This window comes from Panthera pardus, unplaced genomic scaffold (genome assembly GCF_024362965.1).
Source record: "Panthera pardus isolate Hobbes unplaced genomic scaffold, ASM2436296v1 HiC_scaffold_13, whole genome shotgun sequence".
NCBI lineage: Eukaryota > Metazoa > Chordata > Mammalia > Carnivora > Felidae > Panthera > Panthera pardus.
Genome location: NW_026526688.1, coordinates 63,332,200 through 63,347,459, shown reverse-complemented (window position 1 = coordinate 63,347,459; position 15,260 = coordinate 63,332,200). Strand labels below are relative to the sequence as shown.

General features: G+C 41.6%; 1 long non-coding RNA gene across 1 annotated transcript; it reads left to right on the top strand.

The window, feature by feature from the left end:
* The first annotated feature begins 350 nt into the window (after positions 1-350).
* LOC128776427 (uncharacterized) lies at positions 351-14,521 on the top strand. The gene is made up of 3 exons (XR_008421472.1): positions 351-448; positions 11,256-11,336; positions 14,007-14,521. It is a non-coding gene; the product is annotated as an uncharacterized LOC128776427 (long non-coding RNA).
* Positions 14,522-15,260: the final 739 nt, after the last annotated feature.

The following is a 15,260-nucleotide window of genomic DNA, read 5'->3' as shown; positions in this document are numbered from 1 at the left end:
CTCTTTAATGCAAGCATTTTCCACTAACATAGGGAGAACACGGAACAGACAGAATGATTTACAAGGTGGTTCAGGATTCATCTTTGACTAGACTTATCGTAAGCGATTTTGAAGACGGCCCAATGGAAAAATAAGGCATAAGTTTTTCTGAAAAAAATTCACTGAACGTATATAAATGTGAATTATTACTCAAATTGTAAAACGAAATTTCTCCTAACTCATAATCCAGAAAAATGCCAATGTGCTTGAGGTTTACCGAATCCTCTGTGCCATCCGTACTGGTCCAGAACTGGATTTGCCAGCAGCCATTGTTTGGCACTGGTGATATAAGAGCCCTTCTGGGGAAAGACTCCTTACACACACCCAAGGACCATTCGCCTAGGCCTCTTATTTCTACCTGCCAAAAATGCCTGCCAGCATCAAATCCCTCACAACTCAGCACAGCTGGGTAAGAAGTAAATGTTTGGGGATTACGAGCACCACTCGGTTTCATCTTTTGAAACGTTGCCGTCTTCCTATCTTGCGAGATAAGAAGGTTGTGATGGGCAGTTTCGGGATCGAGGGTCAAATCGACCTGAAATGTGCTGATCATTTTCTGCAGCCCAAAATACTGTGGCGGGAGACTGCAAATCTCCTTCCTTAATTTATATGAAAAGGCTGCTGGGGTCTCTAGGTGTTCGTACATGTTGTGGATACTTTCAATGCCGGTCAGTAAATCTATGTCTGTCTGCAAACACTTCTCGGTTATTGCACTAAGCAGACTCCTGAGTGTGGAATGGTAGTCTGACATCTGGTTTTTGCCTTCAATTACTTTTTCTTGAACACGGTTCTCTTCAATTAATAACCTAATATGAATTGCACCCTGCTCCTTTCCCAAGAAATGCCTAAATTGTTCAAATTCAGAGTGCAGTTTGTATCTTCGGTTTTCGACCTTCCATCTCAACTGAAATAATTTTGAGACTTGCATTTTTAACCCCTTTTCGGCATCTTCAACCTGCTTCTTCAGGGGCTCAATGTAGCTTTTGAGCTTCTTCCTGTGGCGGGCCGCAGCTTGCTCAATGGGCGTCAGGGGGTGGTCCTGGTGGTCGGAGGAGGCTTTGCACTGGGGACACAGCAGCTCCAGGTCCTTCTCACAGAACAGGGCCAGGACCTGATTGTGCTTCTCACACAGGGGTCTCTCGTCCTGCAGTTTCCTCTTGCTCCTGGCGCCGGGAAGCTGCCGGACAAAACCAGTCACGTGACATAACTGCGTGTTCCTCCTGAAGTTCCTGTCGGGGCAGTGGTGGAGGCAGACAGGACAGGGGAGGATGTGCTGGAGATCCTCCCAGCACTGCTGGATGCAATGGAGACAGAAGTTGTGCCCGCAGGCAATGGTCACTGGGTCTCTCAGGTAATCCAGGCAGAGGGGGCAGCTGGCCTCTGCGTGGAGCTCAGCCAGGGAGGCTGCAAAGGCCATTGCGTGGTCAGGGTGTGTGTCTGAGGAAACTCCCTTCAGAAAGGCCTGGATCTCTGGGAGCTAGAAAAGTCAGCAGCCGATGACTCTTCGGCCTTCTCTCTGTTCCTTCAAAAGCTGCCAGGAGGTGCAGGTTTCCCGGATGTGCAACACACTGTAGCCACTCGAGCCTGTTTCCGCTCCTTTCCCTTCAGCTCTGCAGCAGCTGCCAGGGGTTACAGCCCCCAATCAGTCTCTGCTGGCACTTTTGTAACCTTTACTCAATGGCTGGGAATCGAAGCTTGCTACGTAATCCTCTTCTAAGGAAAGAGCCACAACTCCAGGTGGCGATGGAAATCAATGACGTGGGGACACAGCAAAATCCAGATGCGAGCAAGTCTGTGAGACAATTCACCAGGTTCCTTCAAGAGAATAATGAGGAAAAAAAGAATATATATTAAAGAGATAAGGAGCACATATATCATTGGCGATGTTTTATGAGGTTTATTTCCTGTACTCGAATACATAAAAATTAAAAAAAGATAATTGTAGTTATTTGCATAACTAATAGTGGATATTTGATGATTTTTTTTAAATTTTTTTTTTAACGTTTATTTATTTTTCAGACAGAGAGAGACACAGCAAGAACGGGGGAGGGGCAGAGAGAGAGGGAAACACAGAATCGGAAGCAGGCTCTAGGCTCTGAGCCATCAGCCCAGAGCCTGACGCGGGGCTCAAACTCACGGACCGCGAGATCGTGACCTGAGCCGAAGTCGGACGCTTAACCGACTGAGCCACCCAGGCGCCCCTTGATGATTTTAAAGAAGGGGAATAATGTGGTTTTGTTAATGAAGAGACTCTACATATACTTGAAAGAGACATAGTTTAATATTTACTTATAAACCCTATGATATCTAGGATTTGCTTGACAATAATGAGGGATAGGGAAGAGTGGGGGCATAATTACTGGGTGCATACATGAGATGTTGGCTGAACTGTGCCCTCCCCAATTCATGATTAAGCCCTAACTCCCAGTACCTCAGACTGTGACCCTACTTTTTAAAATAATGTCTTCTTTTTTTTAAGCTTATTTATTTATAAGTAATCTCTACACCCAACGTGGGGCTTGAACTCATGACCCTGAGATTAAGAATCACACGCTCTTCTGACTAAGCCAGGCAGGCACCCCCGTAACCTTATTTTGTGGTAAGGTCTATAAAGCAACGATTAAGTTAACCATGAGGCTGGTCAGGTGAAGCCTAATACAATATGACTGGTGTCCTTACACAAGGAAGAGATACAGGTTTGGGCAGGCGTACAGGAAAAGCCAGGTGAGTAGGAGGCCATCTGTAAGCCAGTGAGGCCTCAGGAGAAACCGAAGCTGATGCCACTTTGATCTTCAACCTCCAGCCTCTGAATTGTGACAAAACACATTTTTGTTGTTTACGTCAACTGGCGTGTGGTATTTGGCTATGGAGCCCCAGGAAACTGACACATTGGGTTCATTATACTATTTTTTGATTTTATAAGCTTAGCATGTTCTATATAAAAACATTTTTTAAAAGGCTAACCATTGTTTTGAGTGTGCACTGCCCCCTCCTAGCCAAGCCAGTCTTTCTCTTCCTTCTTTCAGCTGTAACCCTTATAACTCTCCCGTCCATCCCAAGGTGTCAGATCCCTTCAGCCTGTCTCCCAGGGAAACTTCAGATTCAGGCAGACTTAGGGGTGCCTGGGTGGCTCAGTCGGTTAAGCGGCCGACTTCGGCTCAGGTCATGATCTCACGGTTCTGAGTTCGAGCCCCGCGTCGGGCTCTGGGCTGATGGCTCAGGGCCTGGAGCCTGTTTCGGATTCTGTGTCTCCCTCTCTCTGACCCTCCCCCGTTCATGCTCTGTCTCTCTCTGTCTCAAAAATAAATAAGCGTTAAAAAAAAATTAAAAAAAAAAAAAAACACAGGATAAAGGGTGCCTGGGTGGCTCGGTCGGTTAAGTGTCCGACTTTGACTCAGGTCATGATCTCTCGATTCTTGAATTCAAGCTCAGAGCCTGTAGCCTGCTGCAGATTCTGTGTCTCCCTCTCTTTCTATCCCTCCCCTCCCCTCTCCCCTCCCCCCCCCCCCCCCGCTTGCTCTCTCTCTCTCTCTCTCTCAAAAATAAATAAACATTTAAAAACACAGGATAAAAATAGAATTCAATTTGGCAAGGTGAATATCTCATAAAAACCTGCTAATTATTTTAAGTGGCAATAATGGTATTAGACATCACTTAAAAATGATCTTCTAGGTGATATACAAGGAACTGTCTGCAGATGAAATCTGAAGATGCCTAGAGATTTGCCTCGAACTGATAGCACAGGAGAATTGCTGGGACTATACGTAGATTGGAAATTAATTTATAATCGTACACAGAGGTGTCCTGGTACATGGGAATTCATTATAATTTTTCCTACTATTATAGGTAAATGAACTGTTCTGTAATTAAAGCTTTTTTTTCCTAAAGGCTAATCTTCCCTTTCTAACCTAGGCAACTTCTACTACCTCCTTTGAGCTTTCTCTCCATCTCAAAGCCCCCTGGTCCCTGCAGTCCTCTCCTCTGTGATCCTAATCCGCCCACATGCTCTTTCCATCCAACCATCTCAGCCCCACCCCCACCTTCCCTGGCCACACTCCTCTAACCCCACAGAAATCTCCGGATTGAGGCTGAGGAAAGGTCTCACTGCCTGGATGTTGTGAGGGTCTGATTTCACCTGTGTCATCTGGGGCTAGTTGCTTGATCCCCAACCCTTTCAGGGACACCTGAAACAAGGGTAACTATCCTCATCTTCCCTTTTTATTTACGTGTAAGTACAAATACAAACCGAGATCAACCTTTTAGATGTTTTGGTTTTAAATAATAGGAACTTGGCGTGACACAGAATTCCACTGTTTGTAACGCTCTTCCCTTAATTGGCTTGCTTCATTATAGATTTCCTGATTATTCTTAACATGGTCCTCAAAATTAGATTAATATTGGATAAAATCATGTTAAAATCCCTGGCACACCTAATAAATCTTGTGATTATCACCCAAAGAAATTCCGTATAGTTGATCACAACATAAAAAGAAATTGGGTGTATATGTGTCCATATGAAAGTATCAGCAAATACTTAATTGATCTTCAGTTAAGTAATCACACACATATATAAACACTTCACCAAAGTTCACCGGTTAAGAAAATGGAACCGCAGGGGCACCTGGGTGGCTCAGACGGTTAGGCGTCTGACTTCAGCTCAGGTCATGATTTCATGGTCTGTGGGTTCCAGCCCAGCATCAGGCTCTGTGCTGACAGCTCAGAGCCTGGAGACTGCTTCAGATTCTGTGTCTCCCTCTTTCTGCTCCTTTCCTGCTCCCACTCTGTCTGTCTCTTCCTCTCAAAAATAAATAAACATTAAAAATTTTTTTTAAAAAAAGAAGAAAATAGAACTGCAATGAGCACGGCGTCTGGCACACAGCAGGTGCTCAGCAGAAGCCCCTGGGACTTTCCCACACCTCCGTCAGGTGGGGTCCAGGTGAGGAGCCAATGTCCAGTCACATGCACACCCACAGCTGCCCACTTCCCCTACTGACTCCTTCTCTGAACCCACTAAATTATCCACTCTTTAGGCTACAAAATCTCTTGTAAATGAACCCAACCGAGCATTTCCGGACCTGTCTGAAGCCTCCCAGATCACTGCAACTCGGTCAGTTCCCGAATTCCCGCCCTCATCCACCTCGGTGAGGCAGCCGCGCGGGCCACCCCAGTCCCTGGTCTGCAGCTTGCTCGCCTGGCCCTTGCTCCTGCTCTGCTTCGCCTCTCCTTCTGGTCCCTTCCCTGAGTGCGTGCTCACCTGTGGCCCGAGACACGCTTGCGTGCCCACTGCAGGATCAGGTCTTTGCTCTGTGCTGGGTTGGGAGCTGTGCTGAGTTCTTAAGGCCTCAGGGGCCGCTGTAGGCTCCACCCACCCGGGACTGCAGGCTCCTCCCTTCCTGGCCTAGCACTTAGTCTTGCCCGCTCTGCGTGGGAGGATGCAACATAGTCCATGTTCTCTGTTAACTGTTGTGTTAAGAATCTGACTCGGTTTAGCTTTATAATCTTGTAGGGAGTTTCCCATCCTTTGTCCGTTTGGAAAGACCCCAGGTGCAATCAACCTCAGGGAAGTGACAGGCTCCCGACACTCCCCATCTTCCTCTCTGATTGCATCTTCTGGGCAAAAGCTAGATTTGATTGTCCTTTGTTCCCACCTCCTTCAACTCCTGTACTTAAACTCCCCTCTAATTCCATCAGTGATCAGGTTTCTGGATCCACTGAATGCTTTGAAAAATCCTCGTGTCGTTTCTCTCAATTAGATGCATGATTTGCTGAGCAGATGTGGCTTTTTCTGTCAGCCTATTCTAATATCTTCAGCCCTTTAAAGGAGGTGTTTCCAGAAACTGTCCTTTCTCTGTTTTCTAATTCACAAACTCATTCTGTAATTCTCAACCTCCACAGGCTCATAAGCAACAGACAAGCTTTCAGTAGCAGCTTCTTTCTTTGTGCTCATTCAGGAGGTAGAGGCTTTTTAAGGAGTTTGATGAATCTTTCCAAATAGTCTATACATAATAAAAGCAAATATTTATATGTTTTATATGTGTTTTTGTATAGAACATTCTTCTTTGTGTATCTCCAAATGACAGCAACCTATATATTCAATGGCTATGTTTCATCTGTTTTTGTCCTGTATGAGCACATATATTTCATTTTTAAAAAATATTTATTTAAGTAATCTCTACACCAAACATGGGGCTTGAACTCATGACCCCAAGATCAAGAGTTGCATGCTTTTCTGAGCCATCCAGTCACCCCACATATATTTCATTTTAAAATGTGTTGACATTAAAAAAAATTTTTTTAATGTTTATTATTTTTGAGAGATAGAGGAACAGAGAGCAAGCAGGGGAGGGGCAGCGAGAGAGAGGGAGATACAGAATCAGAAGCAGGCTCCAGGCTCTGAGCTCTCAGCACAGAACCTGACATGGGGCTCGAACCCACAGACTGCAAGATCATGATCTGAGCTGAAGTCAGTAACTTAATGGACTGAGCCACCCAGGTACCCTAAAATGTGTTGGCATTTTTAAATAAAAATAAAATAAACTTTTGGGGGCACTTGGGTGGCTCAGTCAGTTGAACGTCTGGCTCTTGATTTCAGATCAGGTCATGATCCCAATGTCATAGGATCAAACCCCAAGTCAGGTTCTGCACTGAGTGTGGAGCCTGCTTAAGATTCTCCACCCCCCCCCCCCAAAAAAAACAAGCCAGAAAACAAAACAAAACAATAATAAATACAAATAAAATACAAATAAAATGTGTTGGCATTTTAAAGGAAAAGCCTCAATGGGAAATATTATAAATATGATGAATGTTTTCTGAAGAACCCCTTCCCCCCAAAAAAAGAACCCCTTCCTTCCCCATTTTCCTAACATGAAAGAAGCTTGAATTTCATGCTGGGGGGCTGGGGAAGATGGTTCTTTGGAACAGTAGTCCGCATCTCCTTGGTTTGCTTTGCTTTCCTTGCTTCTCGACTTATTGGCCTGTCCCGAGGTGAGCAGGACTAGCTTGGACCCTTTTACAGACTTAGTAAGCCAGCCAGGTCACAGCCAGCTGGCCTGCATCAGGGATTCCCTAGCAACTGTCGGGACAATTTGTTCCAGGGGCTTCCTCTTGGACTTGACTTCTTTGACTTGCCCCTGCACTAGGCTGCTGGGACAAGAATTCAACAAACTGTGAGTTGATGGACCCTAAAGTAGGGTAAGTCATTCCTGCATGTACAACCAGGAACTCCCTTCCCTTCTGTACTGGCTTTTCCTTGGGGAACAAAAGATGTTTGTTTGCATTTGTCCTGGGCACCCTGCTGGAGAGGGGAATCATCGTTGGAGTTTTACCCATGTTAGATTTGCTTCCTAAAAGGGAGATATTTGGAAATTGGGCTTTAATGATCTCTACAAATATTAGTGACTCTTAGCTTTCTTCCTCCCCTTCTGTTTTCTCCAAATAGAGGGGTTTGGTTTGGGTCTCTTAACTGGTTTAGAAAGCCATTTAGTTCAGTTGGTGAAAATCCTACTTTTGGCGAAGAATGAATATTCACAGAGATACTCTGGGCTTCATTTTGTTTGTTGATGCAGCTTGTGGTACTTTGGACAAAACCAACCATGTTCTTTTTTTTTTTTTAATATTTATTTATTTATGGGGAGAGAACAATGGGGGAGAGGAAGAGAGAGGGGAACAGAATCTGAAGGGGCTCTGTGCTGATCGGCTGACAGCAGTGAGCCCGGTGTGGGGCTCAAACTCACGAAGAGAGAGATCATGACCCGAGCTGAAGTCAAACCAACTAAGCCACCCAGGTGCCCCTAAAACCAGCTATGTTCTAATTGGAAAATGGGAAATGACTAATTAATGGATTCATAAATTGTAATGCTATCTTGCAATTAGGTTTGTTTGGTAAAAAAGAGATATTTGGAAATTGGGTCTTTAATGTCCTCTCCAAAAATATTAATGAACTAAAGGCTAGATTTGGTTTATATCTTGTTTGTGTATATGTGTCTGTAAAAGTTTTAAATGTGAGATATTTTCTCTATTGCTCAAAATTAATTTGGAAAGGAGCTCTACTTAATTGTTTTAAAAGCAAGTGCTTATAAAAATTGGGCATTTTAAAACTCAGAAAGAGAGAAACTAACCCAAATGTTTTTCAAGTTCACATAATCTGGGATGATGTTTGGAGAACTAAAATTCAAAGGTGTTGATATAATTAAAATAGACATGTCTTTAGAGTTATCAGCATTAAATATAAAACTTTCATTTTACCAAAGTTGACTAAATGTCAAATAAACTCATGTTATCTTTGTTGTAATTTGTCAGCAAAAATGACTTCAAATGGTGGTTAATTTTTTCTGCCTCACAAAGTTTTCATGGGTAATTATGTTTTTTCACTGTTTATTTATTTATTTTGAGAGAGAGAGCCCAAGCAGGAGCACAAATGGTGGGGGGGGGGGGGGGGGGGGAGGTGCAGAGACAGAGAGGGAAACAGAGAACCCCAAGTAGGTTCTGCACTGTCAGTGCACAACCTGACTCAAGGCTCCATCTCAGGAACCGTGAGATCATGACCTGAGCTGAAATCAAGAGTCACCTGGGTGGCTCAGTTGGTTAAGCGGCTCAGGTCATGATGCCACAGTTCGTGAGTTAGAGCCCTGAGTCTGTCTCTGCAGACAGCTTGGAGCCTGCTAAGGAATCTGTGTCTCCCTCGTTCTTTGCCCCTCCCCCACTTGTGTGTGTGCGCGTGTGCTCTCTCTCTCTCTCTCAAAAATAAACACTAAAAAAAAAAAAAAAAAAGAGTTGGATGCTTAACCCACTGAGCCACCAAGGTTCCCCTTCATGGGTAATTGTTAAGAGCAAATATGTTAAATAAATAAAAAGGTTTATAGGTAGATTTTTTAATAGCTTCCAAAATCTTTGGTGACCTGAAACTTTGAAGTTTTGCTAGGTTAAATGGTAAATTCAGTTGAATTCATTGGATATATAAGTCTTTTCCAAATAAAATAAAATACTGAAACATTCATTCCTGAACATAGGTTTATCTGCTTTTGGCTTCTTATTACAGAGAAACTAAAGATAAATTTAGGTCTGCTGGTAAACATGTTTTATGCTTTATTGAAAGTTGTACCATGAAAAAACACATTTCTAGAAATTAAGAAATATCTCCATAAATTTTCGAGAGTTCTAAAGAATTCTGGCGTAATGGTTCAAAATTGGTTACTATTTAGTCTTCACTGGAGATTAAGGTTTTAAAAGTTAAAATTCCATTAAATGTGATCGAGACTGTGAGAAATGATAAGGAAAGCAACTTTGTATGCAGGGAAAATAGGAGGTTTGTAAGAAAGCTATAAGAATGTGAGAATACATTTTTATCGAAGGGGGAAAAAAGTGATTTTGTCCTAAATTGAGACTGATTGTTTAGAGAGGGAAGCCTTATGACAAAATCTAATGAAAAAGAAAGCTGTAGAAAGTTTGTGAAGGAGAATCTTTGGAAAAGAATGGTATGTGTGCATGGTCAGGACTGAATAAAATTGGAGTCAATGAGTATTAACAGTACACTAGTAAGAGATTGGAATTTGGTTTGTCTCTCTGTTAAGATGACAACGTTTCCTTGGACTGTTGGTTTAGTCTTAATAAGAAATTATGAACAAAGGGTGATTTTGTTTTTGTTTTTGTTTTTGTCTTTGTTTTTGTTTTTTAATCTACCCCAGAACAAAATATCTATGTTTTGTCTTCATCAGGTCTTTGATTACTTAAGAAAACTAAATCTTCCCAATATTAAAGGACCTAAGTTTTGCTAACAACTAGATATCCTTCTGTAGAATCTCTTATTGCCACCTGGGCTAAATAGATAATTAAACATTAAGTTTCATAATGAGCTATAATCCTACTTAGGTATGTGCTTTAATCTGATTTTTTAAAAACTTTCTCATAGTTTTTTTTTTTTTTAATGTTTATTTATTTTTGAGGGAGAGAGAAAGAGACCGAGTGCAATGGGGGAGAGGCAGAGAGAGAAGGAGACAGAATCCAAAGCAGGCTCTAGGCTCTGAGCTGTCAGCACAGAGCCTGATGCAGGGCTTGAACCCACAAACTGTGAGATCATGTCCTGAGCCAAAGTAGGACATTTAACCGACCCAGGTGCCCCACTTTCTCATAGTTTTTTAATTAAATGTTTATTTATTTATTTTTTGAGAGAGAGAGCACACACACATGCACAAACAGGGGAGGGGGACAGAGAGAGAGAGAGAAACAGAGAGAGAATCCCAAGCAGGCTCTATGCTGTTAGCATAGAGCCCAACACAGAGCTCGATCTTGTGAACCTTGAGATCATGACTTCAGCCAAAATCTAGAGTCGGACAGTCACTTAACCAACTGAGCCACCTAAGTGCCCCTAAACTTTCTGATATTTTTAACAAACTTATGAAAAAATTCAAATTCTAAATAAAGTCTTTTTAACCAATTAGGCTTGTTTATTTTGTATGTTAAGTTACATGGGAAGCATTGTCAAAGAAATGATGATAAATCCTCTTAGCTTATATTGTGTGGGTAAATGCTGTAACTATTCCAAAAATTATATAAAATTCCTCAAGTTTTAATGTGCCCTGATATAAGGTAATCACATGTACTCCTAATTGTTAAAATGTTATGTGTCACAAAAATAACCAAATTTCCTTATCAACTACAATGTAATGAAATCCCATCAGATTTTTAACCATGGCCATTTTGAAGCTTTTGTCATTTACAATTATTATTTCACGCTGATACACTTACAAATGTGTTTCAGTTTTAAGGAGATTCATGAAAAAGGACTTTTGACAAACACAAGATTCTCATATCTTTAAGATCATAAAACTAAACTAAGAATTTCCAGAACTAATGGAAAAACTGTATTCAAACAGAACAAGAGGGGCACCTGGGTGGCTCAGTCAGTTGAGCATCCAACTTCGGCTCAGGTCATGATCTCACAGTTTGTGGGTTCAAGCCCCGCGTCGGGCTCTGTGCTGACAGCTCGGAGCCTGGAGCCTGCTTTGGATTCTGTGTCTGTCTCTCGCCTGTTCACACTCTCTCTCTCTTTCAAAAATAAACATAAAAAAATTTTTTTTTTAAAAGAACACGAATTAGTAACATTAGAACAAGAATTAGTAACAAGAATTAGTAACAAGAACAAGAATTGAGAAAGATGATTATGGTTTTTATTACTCTTGTCTGAAACATTGACAGCTCTCTAATGTTTGCTTTTCCAGTTTAAGGAAACTGGAAAGTAAACACGTTGACATGTTGATGATTTCTCCCTACCTGAACCATCCAGAATTCAGAAACTCTCAGTGAGTATTCTTTCATGGCAATTATAGTTTTTTGCTTAAGTTCAATGAAAATCTCCTGGTAAAAGAACACCATTGAAAACATTGGTTAGATTACCAAGGCTTTGACTGGAATGTCATATTTGAGAGGCATGCAGAGACTCAGATATGACCAGACACCTTTAAAGAAATAAAGTTGAGTTTGGGAGCCAATAGAACCCCTCGGAAATTTTGGCTTGATACATTGCTTACAGAACTCCCAGCAGCCTTACCAAGTGAGTAAAGAAGGTAACTTCTTGGCAAATGTAGGAATCTCAGGATATTTTGGAGACCTCTAGAAGGGAGGAATTTACCCAAAGCTATAGGTATGGCAAGTATTTGGCTTGGCTTCTGGCCTTGGGAGGCTATGAAAAAGTTCAATCTGAAATTCCTTATTTAAATGTTCCGGCAGGGGTGTCTGGGTGGCTCAGTTGATTAAGCATCAGACTCTTGATTTCAGCTCTGGTCTTGATCTCACAGTCGTGGGATAGGAGCCCTGTGTCTGGCTCCACAATGAATGTGGAGCCTGCTCAGAATTCTCTCTCCCTCTTCCTCTGCCCTTCCCCCAGTGGCACATGTGTGCCCACTTTTTCTCTCAAAAGCAAAAAACAAGGTAAAACAAAAACCAAAAAACATTCCAGCAAAGCAGAATGAAAAGACCTATGTGGTATTCTTGCCACACTTATGTAAATAATTAGGCCAGGTGTGTTAAAATTAAATTTATTTTACAAATAAATTAGTCTTAATCTGGCTATCTGATAAATAGGAGGGTGATTTCAGAGAGAAAAATTATGTTTCAAAAACACACCTTTGTGGATGTTAGAGGATGTTAGATTCTAGTTCTGGTTGTCTTTGAGTGTTGATTGTTTGCCTATGAAACTGGGTTAGAACCTGAATTCTTCTTCCTACTTATCTAGCTATGACTCTCCAAACTAAGGTTTCCAATTTTCTCCCTTCTCTTGACTTGAAATCCCTGAGAACTAAAACTGCTGTCTTTCCTACATCCCTGCAAACTGAAGCTGGACAATGTGAGAGAAATATCAGAGAAATTGTTGCAATAGCTCCCATCACTCTGTGGGCCACTCAGAAGGATCACCAGAGTCATTGCCACTATGAACCAGAAAAATCCATCAGATTATGTCTGCCTGCACTCACTCCATCTGAGGATGCTTTGAGTGCAGCACCTAAAAATCCTCTTATTGGCAGCATTTAGACTCAGACACTAGATTTATAATTTGCTCCACGCTGTGTTTTTCTATTGTTTCCTTAGAAATGCCTCTTATTAATTACCCAGGTGCTTGCTGAACAAGGCAGAGTCTATACGATAGTTAAACACCACCTGCTGCACTTACGTTTTTTCCTCAGAAGAACCCATATTGACAAAATTAGACAACAGACTACTTGCCTCCAACAAACCTTGGAACGTGAATCAGAATAGGAAACTGGTTCTCAAGGCCCTTTCCCTGGATTCCTAAAAGAATTTATTTGATTTTAGGGGTGCCTGAGTGGCTCAGTTGGTTAAGCGTCTGATTCTTGATTTTGACTCAGGTCATGATCTCATGGTTTGGGAGTTCAAGCCCCACATCAGCACAGAGCCTGCTTGGGATTCTCTCTCTCCCTCTGTCTCTGCCCCTCTTCCTTGTGCTCTCTCTCTCTCTCAAAATAAATCAATAAACTTATAAAATAAATAAATGGAATTTAAAAAAGAGAACTCATTCAATTTTAGGGGGACAAATGCCTAGGGTTGCTTCTAAGACCCCAATGGCAAAAAGAGCGTTCTGGAATATTTCATAAGTCTGGTCAAATTGTTCTATTCCACAATTGCCTCTCTTTGACCCTGTCCAACAAGAAGCAGTCAGATGAGAGGTGATGTCCCCTTGTCCTGATCCCTCAAGATTATGGAACGGAACGTTGATGTTGGGGAATTATAACTTAGCATGACTAGCTCCACGTTGCTTCTGTTTCCTTGCTACTGTGCCCTGGAGCTTAGAAACTTCTACTTGGCCCTGCACATAGACATGTTGCAGCTAAGATTTGCAAACTGCTGCTTTTCACCTGAAATATATCTCGCCCAAGGAAATAAGGAAGTACATGTAGAAATGACTATGCTATATTTAAGATTCACAGAAATGATATGACTAGATTCCTCTACAGTAAGATCAATTGACTAGAGACAAAGAACTTACACACCTTCCTCAGATATAATCAGAGGTCAGTCATCTTTTGGCTCCCTCCCCTTCCCACTTTTCCTAACATAAAAGAAGCTCAAATTTCATGCGGGGGGGAGATGGTTCTTTGGGACAACAGTCTGCCATCTCACAGGTTTGCTGGCTTTCCAGATAAAGTCACTTGCTTTGCCCCCGGCATCTTGCCTCTCGACTTATTGGCTTGTCATGTAGTGTGAGCAGAGGAAGCTTGGACTTGGGTGACATAGCTACATTTTACTAACCACGTTATATGCGCTGTTTCAAGTGTTTGTATAAAAATCCAATTGAAAAATAAATAAATAAATAAATAAACAACTATCTAATCGAATCTCTGTAGCTAACTTCTGAAGCAGCGACTATTATTATCTTCAGTATACAGAACTGAGAAATGAGCTTACAATGGGTAACTTAGGCAAAGTCCAATATGATTGCGTTCTTATAAGAACAGGAAGAGGCATTGTGGTTGCATGGGTACATAGAAGAAGCCATGTGAAGACACAGGCATAAGCAGGCCGTTGGCAAGCCAAAGAGAGAGGCCTCTGAAGCAAACGAACCCACGACACCTTGATTTGGACTCCTGGCCTCCAGAACTGGGAGAAAGTAAAGGTCTGTGGTATTTCGTTTGACCGCCTTGATGATTAATACAGGTATCGCCACTCTTTTGAATACTGCTTAGCTGAATGGTGTGAATGCTATCACACTGTAATTTTATCTTATTTTTATTTATTATTTTTTAAGTAAAATAGCTATTTATTCGGCCCCTTGTCATGCCAAAATGTTTTGTACATATACCACTATAATTAGCATGTCCTCTGTAACAGGTAAAATTGTACATCAAATTATATTTCATGTTACCTGATTATATAAAAAATGTAAAGCAAAAATGATTTATCAATTCCTTTTAATGTTACTAGTAAACAATTCAGCAGTGGAAATGAAGCACAAAATCTTTGTAAAAGATGACACAGGGAGAGGGGTGCCTGGGTGGCTCAGTCGGTTGAGCGACCGGTTTCAGCTCAGGTCATGATCTCACGGTTAGTGAGTTCCAGCCCCTTGTTGGGCTCTGTGCCGACAGCTCAGAGCCTGGAGCCTGCTTCGGATTCTGTGTCTCCCTCCCTCTCTGAACTCTCCCTGCTTGAGCTTGGTTTCTGTCTCTCTCTCAAAAATAAATAAACATTAAAAATTTGTTTTTAAAAATAAAAAAATATGACACAGGAAGAGCAATAATGTAATTCTCATTTAAATTGTCATTATTTGCTATGAATATACAAAGACAAATTTCTCAAATGTTATATTCACTGAGATTCTGGCAATAGCTTCATGTAACAAGACACAGCATCCCAGGCCTGCCACTCATCTTGCTTATGGTAAGTCTCAGCTTCAATATGAAGCTGTCTAAAGAAAAAAAAAAAAAAGTCAAAAGCCTGCTTTTTTTTACACGCTAAGTATCTCGGGAAGCATGCCATTAAACACAGCATGGATTTTAGGTAGCAAGAATAAGGAGTTAATAAAAGCTAAACCCGGCAGCCTAAACAAAAGGCATACAGAAATAAAATAACGAACACCGGGTGCGTAAAATTTTCCTGACTGGTTAAAACTAACAGCATAAAACATGCATTTTAGAACTTTTCGCTGTCAAGTGCAAAAAGTACCAGTGTCTATTTGCAATGATTCCTCTCCAAAGCCAGAGCGTAGTCAAAAT